The sequence below is a fragment of the Colius striatus genome, chromosome 30, assembly GCF_028858725.1.
Source record: "Colius striatus isolate bColStr4 chromosome 30, bColStr4.1.hap1, whole genome shotgun sequence".
Classification (NCBI taxonomy): domain Eukaryota; kingdom Metazoa; phylum Chordata; class Aves; order Coliiformes; family Coliidae; genus Colius; species Colius striatus.
In genome coordinates, this window is record NC_084788.1 from 769,983 (window position 1) to 783,901 (window position 13,919).

A 13,919-nucleotide genomic window follows, 5' to 3' on the forward strand; every position below is an offset into this window, starting at 1 on the left:
CTTTAGATAGGTTTAGAACATCTGCTCTGCAAATGAGCTATGGTAGGAAATCCTTGGGGGGAAAAAAAAAAAAGGACTGGTTTGATTGTCCAGTGCTGGTTTTTTCTTAATCTCCAAAATGGGATACTTTCATGATGCTGTTGTTAGATGTCTCTGTAATCTCAAGTGCTTCTGATATAGCAGAGGTTACAACTGATGGTATGCTGCTGCTGCTTCTTTTAGGACAGGAATATATATAGATAGATGTATATTTCGATAAGGTAGAGCGTGGGGTCTGGTCTTTGATTATGCATTTGAATTGCATAACTTAGTTTTTCACATGACATAAAGGAATATTTGCAAAGGACTTCTGTGAATAGAAGGAATTTATTAAGTATTAGCATGCTTAGGTCGGCTTAATAGACCCACTAGAACTGCCAGAGCTGGCAGCTCTCCCTCCACTGACAGCATTAAGCTTTGCTTTAATGAAACCCTTTTATCAGCTCAAGAGAGAAGACTGAGCAAACAAATGAAGAGAACAGGTAATAGAAAGTAGATGATGAAGTGCAAAGGCAAAAATTGGAAAGAAAACTTGTTTTCTAGTTATGAGTTGTTTTCATTTATTTTTTTCCTACGGGGATGTTAAGAACTGGAACACTTATTAACATAGAATTAGGTATCTAAGTTTGCAGAAACAGTGTGTCACAGCAGTCTTTGCCTCTGTCTTGCTGTGCACTTTATTCCTTTCTTGGCACTCTGTTCCTTTTCATTGCCTTACAACTATGCAAAAAGCAGACTGTGAAGTTTTTTGGCTCAGAGTATTGCAAAAATTGCCAACTGGAAAGATAAATACCCTTCTATCAAAGTGAAAACAGAGGGGGAAACTGCTGGAGCAAAGACTGATGATCACCAGGTACTCAGCACTGACATCCATAACGCAGATATGAACTGTTTCCTGCATTGTGGTTTCAAGAGCAGGAATACATATGAGTGAAACTTGGGAAAACTAAAAACTTTCTGAAAGCAAAGGCATCTCATCATAAGTGGAATGATTTTAACTGTTCAGAGTGTGGATTTTTACAGCTAAAAGATGTTTGTATACTTGAAATGATGAGCTAGAACTATGTTGATGCCACTCATCTTGCACCATAGGGAGGGGACTGACTTGTTACATTGAGCTAGCATCCGTTAGAGGCTGCCTGCTGCTGTACCACCACAGGGAAGCAGAAGTTTGCAATTAATCCAAATTAGACTATTTGAAGTATTTTTTTTTAGAAAGATGTGCCTGTTGAGGTTCACAAAGCTTTTGATAAAACCTTAGTTCAACTGAACTCTTAAATAATGGTCAGGCATCTGGAAAAGCAGGTGTTTGGCCACCACTTTGTTTCTGTAGTTCATGGGAGCTTATTAAAATTTAAGTATAATGCTGCTGTAATTTGAAGTTCCAATATGTACCTGTCTGTGTTATTTGTGTCCCAATAAAACACGTTAGATATTTTAGCCTTTCAATTTTGATCCAGAATTGAAATATATCATTGAGTATCTTAGTAAAATGGGATCTGAATTGTGTTGTTACAGACCAGGAAGGCTCCATCCAGATTTCCTCCCAAGTCATACAGTAGCAGACATTACTGGTGGGAAGAACCAGGGAGTAAGTGTTTAACCAATTCAGGGCATCAGTGTTGCCACTATATCTGTGTCTAAAGGCCTCTTTGGCCTTTAGAAGGCCAAATTTAGAATCCTTTCGGACATTCTATTTTTTGTGTGCATATAGATGTATAGTGGCATTGTATAGTTTTGGTATATTTGTACTGAGGCATCTAAAATCTTGGAGCATTTGTCATGTTAACTAGCCCTGCTGAGTCTTCCTAGTCAAAATCCTTTTGGCAAAGGAGTCAAAAGATTACTATATCATCTGCTAGCAACTTCAAGGCTATTTCAAGCCCTTACAGGAGAAAGACAATATAAAACTGGGTGAACAATGGTACAAAGGAAAGTGTTATCACTGAAACATGGTAAATACTGGTTTACTCTCCGTGCCTACTGACTGGGTACTCAAGGTACTATCACTTCTAAGTCCTGTGCCTTAACGACCATGTTGCCGCTACAGACTGCCCTCACGGATCACTCAGGCCAACCCCGCTGAGGGGACAAGATCACTACATACACAGTATGGATGATGCTTTATTGCAACTAATTGTTTATACTGTGTGTTTTTATCTGCTAACACAACCACTTGCTTTCACTATGCCTCGTGCCCACCTCTTCTGTACCCTCCACCTCTTGCGTTACAGTAAACCCAAGATATTCCGGACTCCCTCAACAATACCATAAAGTAATAACATAAGTTCTGTTAGTTCTGGATAGATGTCTTTGAATGGTTTTGCTAAAATCACCAAGAACATGACACAGCAGATGTATTACTCATAATCTACTAAGGCTGTGACAACCAGGTAGAGTATTAACATTGCTATATAGTTTCCTTATGCAAAAGACAAACTGTTGTAAAGATTTAACTTGTATTTCTGCAACTTCTAGTGCAAACGTCAGTATATTGGAACTTCAAGGGGATTCTGACATGGAAAATTCCACTGTAAGTAAATAGTTAAATGGGTAAAATTTCACTCCCACATACTATGTGGAAGTGTTACTGTTTAATTCAACAGGCTAGGCTGTCATCTTGATGGTTGCTTGGAAATGAGCAGTTTAGTGAGCTTCAGCACAGGCACGTGAAGCTGAAGCCCAGGACAGGGTACTGCGCCCTGCTGATACAGATTCAGCTGTCTCCCGTGGTGCTGCTGGTTCCTCCCTGCTCCAGGGTCCCTGGCAAATCCTGACACACTCAGTAGTAGTGATAAACAATGAGTTCTGAGTAGCCTGCTGTAAGTAGCTATCGCATGAAATAAGTTTTAAGTTTTCACACAATTAAAAGGAAATCGGTGTCTTGCCATGTCAAGCTGACAGGTAGCGTCTACTGTTAGTAAACTAAGTGGGACATACTCCAGGTACAAGCTGATAATGAAGAGTCTCTCTAAAGTTAGGGATTTTCTTTTGCCTGTTCCCCTGTCCACCCACCTTTGACGACCTCCCTTCCTGTCCCAAAGTGCAAAGTAGAAGAGTTTTTCTTAAAGCACATCAGGAGAGGAAGGAGAATCTGATTTAATCTGTGTCCTGAATCCGTTATCGTTCTGTTTACTATTGAATAGTGTATATCGTATTCCTGGTCTCCTACAGTGAGCCATTCAACAGTGTCCATCGGTAGCAGTGACAGGAGGTGACAAGAAGTGTTGTGCCAGGACCATTCAAAGGCTCAGAGCAGGCTTTGCCAGCTCCAGGAGACAGACCTTTTCAGTGCACAGTATCAGTCCCTCTAGGGAAACATTGCAAGAAGCCTGTGAGAGCAAAATAGCAGATTACCTTCTAGCAAGCAGTCGTAGTTGAATGCTCAGATGTGTTCTCTCTACTGGGTTGACATTAAAGGGAAGAGAAGCTAAAGCCTGCTAAGGAACCACTCTCCCCTCCTCAGTGATAAACTGTTACTCTCACAGTTATGTGGAGGTCAAGCAAAAGGCTGAAGCTGAAAAGCTGAAGAAGTGAAGTTTTATCGTTTAAGACAGTTGTTTTATTTTAATGAGTACCCAGGAGGATACTCAAGCAATCTGCAGGAGGGGTTAAGACCAGTAGTGCATGACAGCTCAAAGTCCCACTATAGAAAACTATTGAAGCTTTACCAAGCTCCAGTCTTAAAATAAGATGGGGTTAGACAATTTTACTGAAAAGCTATGATTTGCAAGGGTCACTGTATTCTGTTAAGTGCATGTCATTAATCATGCATCCATGAAACTTGGTTTCTTCTGTAAATATGATCATCATTTTTCTCAGAATGCGCCTTTTAGTTCTGAATATTCAAAATATGTTCCTATCCTCATTAGCTTAAAACAGCTAGGTTTTAAACATCTAGCATGTTTACTATACAAAATATTAAATATTAGAAAACCTCTGTATTTCATAATTTGCATATAATAAGAAGAGTGACAGTAGCTGTGATCCACACTATTCGTTAACTAAAATCTGCTCAATCCCAGTGGAAAACTGACTAACAGAAACTGAAGTGCTGTGCTAGAGTGATTTCCTCTGTGGAAAACCTGCTTTAAGCATGCAAAGAGTGATGACAGAAAATATAATGTCTTGTGGTAGATGCAGTTTGGGGTATGTAATAAAACACAACACTTTTCAGGGAGGTGGACTGTAGCAATGAAGGTACAGTAATGAAAGTGGTTTAAGTCAGCCTTTGAAGGTGACTGTTTTTTCTCCAAGATAGGTTAGCTCAAGTAGACCACTTGTATTTCCATTGCTCATCAGCTGTACAGTTGAGACAGTGAGCTCTTAGGCACCTCTAGTCCAGCCACTGGCACTGGCTATACTCATTGCCTACATCTTGACATACCTTTGAAGAAACATGTTCAGTTACCAAAACGGATATGCTATTGAAGTGGAATTTGAGGGGTCAACAGAGGCACAGCACCAGCTATTTTTTTTTGTATTGCATTGATTTAATGTGTACCTTCAAATTTCCGTGGTACACAAAAGAGGAAATTCCTGTGACTTCTCATCATGAGGAACAGGTTTACAGAGTGGAAATTGTAAACAAACCATATAAGTATATATCGGCATAGAAATGGTAAAAATTTCTGGTGTTGTATACCTATGTATTTGCCATTTTAAATCTGAAGTAGAATTTTGTCATTGAGTGTTGAAAATCCAAGATGCTAATAAGAAATAGAGTAGAACAGTGGCAGTTTGGGATTCAAAGCCAAATGCCAACTGTGTTTTACTGCCATTAGCAGTACAATACACTATGTACATGTGTGACTAATTTGTCCACAGAAAGAAGTTGATATGAAGTGAGGAAAGAATATGAAGTAAAGGTGACTTTGCAGTGACATTAACACAAAACAAAGGTCCTTAATGAAACCTCATTGTAATGTTTTTGGTGCCTGATGCAGCTCCCTACCCTCATAAATGCTCTGAATGAATGTACTTTCTCTGTGTGTGCAAGAAACAGTAAGAGAGTACTCCTTCCTGGAATAACAGTGAACAAACAAAAAAATTCAGAGTGCATGAAAAGAGATTTCGGAAATAAACTGTGAGTGTGCATAGACTAATCCTTCCCAGCAGAGTTTTTGCAGACATTCAGGTGAAGTATGGCACAGCACCCTATTGCTTTGCCACACATCCTAACCTCGTTTTTAATATGGATAGAATAAATGTATTGGAAGATAATTAGGTTAGTATTTTCAAATATAACTTGAGTGTAAATACATGATACAATTTACTGAAAATCTTTGATTTCCAGATGAAAAAATGACTTATTTTAAATACTTAAAAAAAATTAAATTGTTTAAAAAAACGAATCTGTTTTGGACTGATCCACTCTAGGTCATCAGTATTCTAAGTCCATTAGCAGCATAAACATGCAAGTACATGTTTTTTATAATCGTAGCCCTTTCACAAGTGTACATCTGTGTTACTCAAGTAGACTTCTTTTCTTGTCATCTTCTGTTATGCAGCTAAGAGGCAATTATGGTGTATCTCTGTTGGCTCCTTACCTACCCTTGAAACTGGTGGACATAGCTAGGTTGATAACTTTCTGCAGATTATATTCTGGAATTTATTTTACAATCCCAGTTTATTTAGGTTCATGGTCTGATAAACTCATGAGTTATCCTGTTGATTATAAGGAGATTAACAGTTTCGTGGGATGCAATAGTTTCTCCGTATGTTCCATAAAGCAAGCTAAAATAATATTACTGCCCGTCAGAAATCCTGGAGATCTACTGTTTCCACAGTTTTAGTAATTTGCAAATGGCTTTTTTAACTTGGGAGAGTAAATAGTCCTTACATGCTTGAATAATGTATGGGATAAACAGAAGAAAGCACGTTCTCACAACCAGAATAATAATTAACACTCAGAAATAATTGCTAATACCAAAAGCTTTTTTTTTTTCTGAAAGTGATGGTTGCATTCTGCAGAGTCTTGGTTATGCTTTTAGTCTTTTTCAATACCTGATGGAGTAAACTCTCCTGTACAGAATGCAACCTGTTGCTGCTATGTGAAACAGTAAGGTCACACATCTGCATTACCACACTGCATTTGATCCCATCTGTGATAGTATCCATGGATCAGTGAAAAGCAAACCCAGGAAGTTGGTGTGATTTGCTTCCTATATGCAGCAGTATCGTAAAGGGTCCAGTCTAGCTAGGTTTAACTGTATTAGAGAGCTCAGCTGAGAGGCAGCCTGGAAGGCTGGTCCTTACTGCTTCCCAGTGGTGAGCTGTAATTTTCGAACCAAGAAGCTGGTGCTTGGCTGTATGTTGTTTTGCATGCTGTAAAAATTTAGGAGTCTCAGTCACAGGCCAAATATGCAGTGTGAACATAATGTTTAAATGGTTGGCTTATTTAAACGAGTGGAATGAAGGGATATGTTTGTTGTCTGTATTAGCATCAGGAGATAAATTCTAGGGAAGAAAAAAACATCAACGTGTGAGCTTAAGAGCAAAAGAAAAATAGATCAGTGGCTTCAGTCTGGAAATTAAAGACAATTACAAATCATCAGAAAAATGTGTTTCTGAATATTCTATGAAAGTGTATGATTTATGGCTGTAGCAATGCCAGGTTAACAGTTGAACTAAATGAGGTTAAAGGCCTTTTTCAACCTAAACTCCTCACTAGTTTCAGATGGAATCTGCATGTATTACCTGCATGTCAATTCCTGTTAATAAACAGGAATATAAGTTACAGTTATTGCTTCAAATAGCAGGGAGCTGGTTAACATTTGCCTGGGGAGGTGATGGAGTCACCATCACTAGAGTTGTTCAAAAGAGACATAGATTTGTTGCTGAGGGATATGGTTTAGTTTAGTGATGGACTTGGCAGTGTGAGGTTAGTGGTTGGACTTGATCATCTTAAAGATATTTTCCAACCATAACAATTCTGTGATTCTGTGAACGTTTAAATGGTGAGCCAAACACTGAATATTTGCCACTTCAGGGACATGAGCATTTTGCACCTGCATAGACCAGTGGAACATGGTAGGCCTTCTTGGTTGCACTTGAGAACATTGGTGGGTCAAGACTGTAGCTCTCAGCCAGTGTTTCAGAGAAAACTGGCAACAAGCTTTAAGTTTTTTGTAAGGAAAAATAAAAGTCCAGGAGCTGAATCCATAGTCCCGAATAGACTTTAGAGTTATCCTTGGATGAATATTAATGTTATTAGCAAAATTCTGTTTCTGTATAGACAGATAAGTCGTTAATCTGTTTACACAGAAATAATTCTATTGCATATAATGCTACTGGATGCAAGAGCTTGGAAGAGGTGAGGCTGCTCAGCTCTGTGTCCCCAGATCCAAGCAGCAGTGAGGCTGTGGACATATTCTTTGTGATCTCTTGTCTTTCATTCTGAGAAGGCAAATAACATTGGTGAAAGAAGGAGACAATGCTTTTGTTTTCTCAGGGTCATTAGCTCTAGTAAGTCTACCATTAATTCCTTCATACTGTCTCGTTACTGGTTATTAATTGATTGAGTTTCTTGACATCATTTACCACTATCTGACAAGAAGAGAATAGAAATTCAACCTGGGGAAAAAATGTCTGTATGGCAGGAAATTACAGACTGGAAAAAGTGGGTAAAAATTGCAAGGCTGATAAAAGACTGAAGCATATCATTACAATACAGTGATATTTCACAAATTCAGTCACATTGGTAACTCTAGACCTATGCATTAAAACAAAAAACCATTCTGTTCCATGCAATTTTTATACTATTTTGTAAGCACCTGATAGGAGATTGCTTGCTTGCTTGCTTGATGCTTGCTTTGTAATGAAGAATTTTAAGTAAGATTTAAAATATGACCTTGGAACTGTGTTAAAGTAACAATGAATTATATTGAATATGTTCTTTCCCACAGCATTACAATGATGCTGTCTGTGGGGTATTTTATGTAGGGTTATAAATCTTTGAATTTTTCATATGTAAATAGAAAACATGCAATCAGAAAATCAAGGTAACATATTTTGAAGTCTTAGATAAAAGTGTTGGTTTTCAGCAGAATGTGGCTTCTGTTGTTTTAAAATGAGCCTGTTAAATTTCAGGTATTCTGGCTTCAACTTTTTTTTTTTTTAGTATTTCAAAATCACAGGTACTCTTGAGTACTTTCACTAAGTACTAAAGTTCCCTTGGGACATTGCACAACAAATGTACTTTATCACATAGGAAAGTGTGAACTTAATTTATTTTTTCCATTCATTCCTACTTGGATACTTGGCATGGGTAAAGCTGTAGTGTTTTAGTGCTAAAACTATTTGCTGTGTCAGTCCTGAATTGAAACCTGAGTGTTCAAGATTAAATACGAGACTACCTGTTTTTAAATCCTCCCAGCCACACACACAAACACATGCCCAGTCTCAGATGCCTTAACTGTGAGTTTTTGTTGATATCTCATAGAATTTATTACTTCTAGGATATCCCAGCAACAGAAGCCAGTGTCCCTCCACGAGTATGCCAACAGCTTATAGATTATTCATTTAACATCACAGCTTTTTGCACAAAGACCTTGATGCTGCAAGTCCCTGGTGTAGTTTGCTCTTAACTGTGATGATTAATGGTCCCATTAGCATTGCTTAGCTTTATTTTTTAACAACTTAATGATATGTCATTTAGTACCTTTTAAAAACCTCAGTTATAAACCTTTACATTTAAATCACCCAGATTCTGATCCTGTGCAAATTCATGGTGTTGTTCTGATGTGCCTTTCCACTCCGTGCATCACTACGAAATCAGACAGCCTGTGGACCATTTACAACTGATAGAATCATTAGGTCTAGAAAAGATCTTTAAGGTCATCAAGCCCAACTACTAACCTCACACTGTTCATCACTAAAATAAACCAGGTCCCTTAGCACCTCATCTATGCATCTTTGAAATATCTCTGGGGATGGTGACTCCATCACCTTCCTGGGCAGCCTGTTCTAAAGTTTAATAACCCTCTTGGTAAAAAAGCTCTTCCTACTGCCCAGTCTAAACATTCCCTGGCACAACTTGTACCGATTTCCTTGTGTCGTATCATTCATTACTGGAGAGAAGAGATTGATCCCTACCTCACTATTCCCTCCCTTTCAAGTAGTTGTAGGAAATGATCGTGTCTCCTCTCAGCCTCCTCTTCTCTAGGATAAATATTGCCAGCTCCCTCAGCTGCTCCTTATAAGACCTGTTTTCTAGACCCTTTACCAGCTTTGTTGCCTATCTCTGGACATGCTCCAGCACCTCAATGTCCTTCTTGTACTGAGGGGCCCAGAACTGGACACAGTATGCGAGGTGCAGCCTCACCAGCACTGAGTACAGGTGGACAATCTGTTCTTTGGCCCTGCTTGTGAAGCACCATGAAGCTTGATGCCTTATGGCAGCCCACCCTTAGTGCACAACTCTAGCGCTGCAGCCTGCAAGTTTAGGCATCCTTTGTGGTCTCAGGGAGGGTGACAGTATGTTCCACTGACTTTACAGAAGCACAGCTGACTGGAAAATGTGGCAGCAAGAAAAATGTGAGCCCACAGTCTGATTTTAATAATAGCTCATTCTGACTCTCTTTGCTAGGGAGCAACACAGGGGACATATTTGTGAGTCAGATACATGGCAGCTGGTAGATATAGATATGCACCAGGCTACATGAGGTCTGATTTGGGGTTGACCCTGAAGAAAACATGGTATTTTAAGGACATTGGATAGCAGAGGCAAACCAAGGAATGCACATTTGCCACTACCAATGGCTTCCACAGCACTCCATGCTAGGAATTCAGCAGACAGGGAGAGGGAGCATGTTAATAATACAGTTAATAATGTAGGAGAGGCAACTGTTGTGTTTAAGTTGCAGTTTAGCAGACCAGTAGCCATGAGATTACCACTTCACAAAATATGGATAAATATGATAATGGAGAATAGGACTCATGATCAGAGTCATGTTATTGAGCATGTTACTTTGTGAACAGTCACTTGAACTAAGTATCGAACAATAACATTGATTTTCCAGTCAGTCCTTGCAACTTGCTTACCATAACTTCTTGAATCTAAGAGTGATGCTTCTTTTTGTCTTTGTGTTTGACAGTGCTTTTGAGGATTTCAAAAGTGTTTAACAAGTTGCTAAGTAATGTTATGTCTTCAAATTCAGATGGGTGTTTAAGAAACGTTAGTTGTAAGGATTGCACATGCTGCATCTTTAAGAGATGGGATTTGCTATTAAGAGTTAATGAGCACTTGATTTTCTCTTCATCTAGAAAATCTAGCTTGTACACATGTAAAAAGAAATGAGTGTTATGTGTTTAAAAATATGATAACAGAAGTTACTTCAACAAATCTTTGCTGTGATACTGTGAAATTTTATACACAGACACACAGACACACAGACACACACACAGACACAGACACACACACACACACACACACACACACACACGGCAATCAGAAAGCTATTCCTCACACACTTACTGAAGTGAAAAAAAGCACAAATCAGTGCCCAGAACTGCATAATGAGCTACCATTGGATTGTAGTGCTCACACAAAAACTGCAATTAATAAAACCATGGGTGCCTTGAAAATGCCTTGTCTCAGGATTGTACTTTAACTCCACTCATAGGTTAATCAGTAACCATGTGAATGGTAGAGCAATCAGTGTGGAAACAGAGACATACAGTACTTTTGAGAACATTAATTACCAAAAAGAGGAGGAGATGGAGAGAGTGCAAGACAGTTAAATAGGGCAATGCTTCAGAGGTGAGTTTTGATTTAGAGGACAATGCTTTACAGAATACATTTAACTCAAAAATGGAACCAGCCCAGGCTTACAAACGGTTTGTATTTGTCTATGAACCAGTGTGATTTCTGGATGTTCTTATCAGGAGCTCAGCCTGCCAAAAAGACCAAATTCAGAGTTTTGAAATGTGAGGTATCGTAATCAAAACACAAGTGTTTTTTGACATAGTGGTATGATTTCTGATATTCTGTGAGCAAGGATTAGTAGATCTGCAATCAAATAGTGACTGTACATAAAGAAATCCAGTTCTTAAATTCTGCCCTCTAATGTTAGAATGGTAAAACATTTTTTCCCCCAAGAAAAGGTGGAGAATCTGGTAGCACGTCATAAGTTGAAGAAATAAGATTTGATTAATCTTTGGAGTGAATCCTTACTTTTAGATTTTTATTTTTTTTTAAGAATTCTATCTATAATCCCGTGCCAATTTTGTTTTCTGTGAGTTCTTAAAAAAAGGGAGTTTCCTTTTCTTTTTTTAATCACTTTTTGTGAGCGCCATGCTTAACCTTCACTAGAAAATTGTTGATGTTCTCTCTGAGAAATTTGCTTCAAGGAAATACAGCTGAGAAGCATTTCACTTTTAATCTGACAACAAAATACTGGTAGAAAGCAACACATTAATTGCTAAGATGAAGTCAGTCTACAGTGTGTTGGTAAACACATGCTGAAGAAATGTGAGGCCCCTTGATCCCTCTCTGTGTTTCAGAGACCATAAAACCTTGATAAAAATTTGAAATAAGTATCCTGCTTGTGTACCATGGCTTACTGAACATATAGAGACATCCCCTGAAGAAAGAGCTAGCATATGAAAACTGTGCTACAGCTTTTTCATAGAAAGCTATTTTTTTTTTTTTTGTAATTTTTGTAAAAATATCTTATATTTAAGCTGCTAGAGCATAGTAGCTATAGTACAGTTTTCATACCCTGCCCCATCGTGGGCCATCTGCTGGGATAACAGTCCTTCAGGTACTAACTGCTCCAGCCTGAGTCCCTCACAGGATCACAAGTCTTGACAGCAAACCTGCTACAGTGTGGGCTTCCCAGAGAGTCACAGCCTTCTTCAGGCACCCATCCGCTCTGGCATGGGCTCCTCTATGGGCTGTGAGTGAATCTCTCCTCCCAGGTGGCCTCCATGGACTGCAGGGGCACAGCTGCCTCACCATGGGCTGCACCACAGGTCACAGGGGAGTCTTTCTCCAGTGCCTGGGCACCTTCTCCCTCTCCTTCTCCACTAACTTCGTTGTCTGTGGAGATGTTGCTCTCATATTTTCACTCCCTTTAGCAACTCTGCAGCAACTGCTTCCCCTTCTCAAATACGTTATTCACAGAGGTGTTACCTCAGTCACCAATTGGCCCAGCCTTGGTCAACTGTGGGTCCATCTTAGAATTGACTGGCAATATCCCTCTCAGGTACCGGAAAAGCTTCTGGCAGCTCTGTTTAAAGAAGCTACCCCTGTAGTCACCCTTACAATCTCCCCATTCCCCTCCCACTCCTCACCCAAAGCTGGCCCAGGCAAAAGTGCTACAAATGTGTGCTGTGCAATGTGTATGTATGTACCTTGTGTGCGTGAAATGAGCAGCTTTGCTAGCGATGTGCCTTATACTGCCATCTGCACTACATCTGGCTTTGACAGGGTACCCGTTTCCTTTGCAATCTCTGCCAAGGGTCAAGCCAGCCGCACGGTGATAGCAGTGATCCCTCTTTTAACAGTGTCTAGGAAAAAAGAAATAAAAGCCTTACCCATACTTTCTTGGGGATGTTGATGATCCAAACAGAAGCCTAAGAAGGACTTTTTAGCAGAGAAAGAGGGAAATGGTGCAAGGAACCCAGGGAATGTTTTCTTGGAGAGTTTCTCAAAACGGAGTGTTCTAACCCTTCCTCTCCCAGTTTTTCTAAAAATGTTATTTGACATAAAGGTTTGACTGCAAACTTTGCTGCAAAATGTAGATTTTTACATTTGAAGAGGCTTAAATTTCCACCCAAATTTGGTTAGAGACACTGACTACACTTAAATTTTTCATTTGCAAAGCTCTTGATGGGTGAAAAACTGTTTGACTCACGTGTATCTCACTATATTAAGTAACAGCTTTATCTTTCTCCTTCTCAAGTGCAAGATACAGAAACATTTGAGCTTCAATTGTTGCTGCTATGTATTATTAATAGATTTTTAATGGAAACTAACAAGATCTAATTGACACAAAGTTAATCAGACTTCCCAAGGCTTTGGTTTGTGGTTAATCTCTGGTAAACCTGATATATGCTGTTCCAGTGGTAGTCTGGTATTTCTTTTATTCTGGGAGAAATATATCCAGAAGGTGGGGTTTTTTGTTTGTTTGGTTTTTTTCCAGTACTGAGTAACTGGCTACATGTTACACCAAAAGAAGAACTTCACCTTCTCAGGAAGGATCCAATTTAATACCTGCATAATTATTTTAACCTGTCGGATGAAGAGATGCTCTAATAAAATCTGATAATAAATTTCATTTAAATTGAGAAGTGGAAGATGGGCTCTGCTCCTCAGAAAAAGTAGGTTACTTGCCAATGGTGGCTTCTGGCAAGTATTCTGGTGCTTGTAAGAGCACAAGAATAAATTCATTTCATGTTGTACAAATCACAAAATAACAAGTATGATGAGTATTAACTTGCTTTCTAAAGAAGATTTGATATTAAACTGGCTCTTACCATATAATGAACGATCTGTGTGGAGTGTAACTGTAACCTCAGACAAAGTGCTGAGAAGAAGAAACCCCTTGAATATTCTTCTACTCCACCAAAAATCAAATGGAAAATCTAGAAAATGTCTGATTTAATTATTCAGTTGGACTGCATATTCTCATTCTTCAGATCTTTTGCTAATTTATCAGGAAGAGTTACATACCTGAAGAGACTAGAAAGGCTGCTTAATCCATGTGTTACATACACAGCAACAAAGGCTTGGGAATTGAGCAGCCTGAGAATGGTACTTCCCTCATGAGAAGACTCTTTCTACATAATTTAGTTATATCAAATACTAAAAACAACAAAAAAATGTAGGCAAACCCTCTACTTGATGAGACTATTAAACAAACTGCTTTTCCATC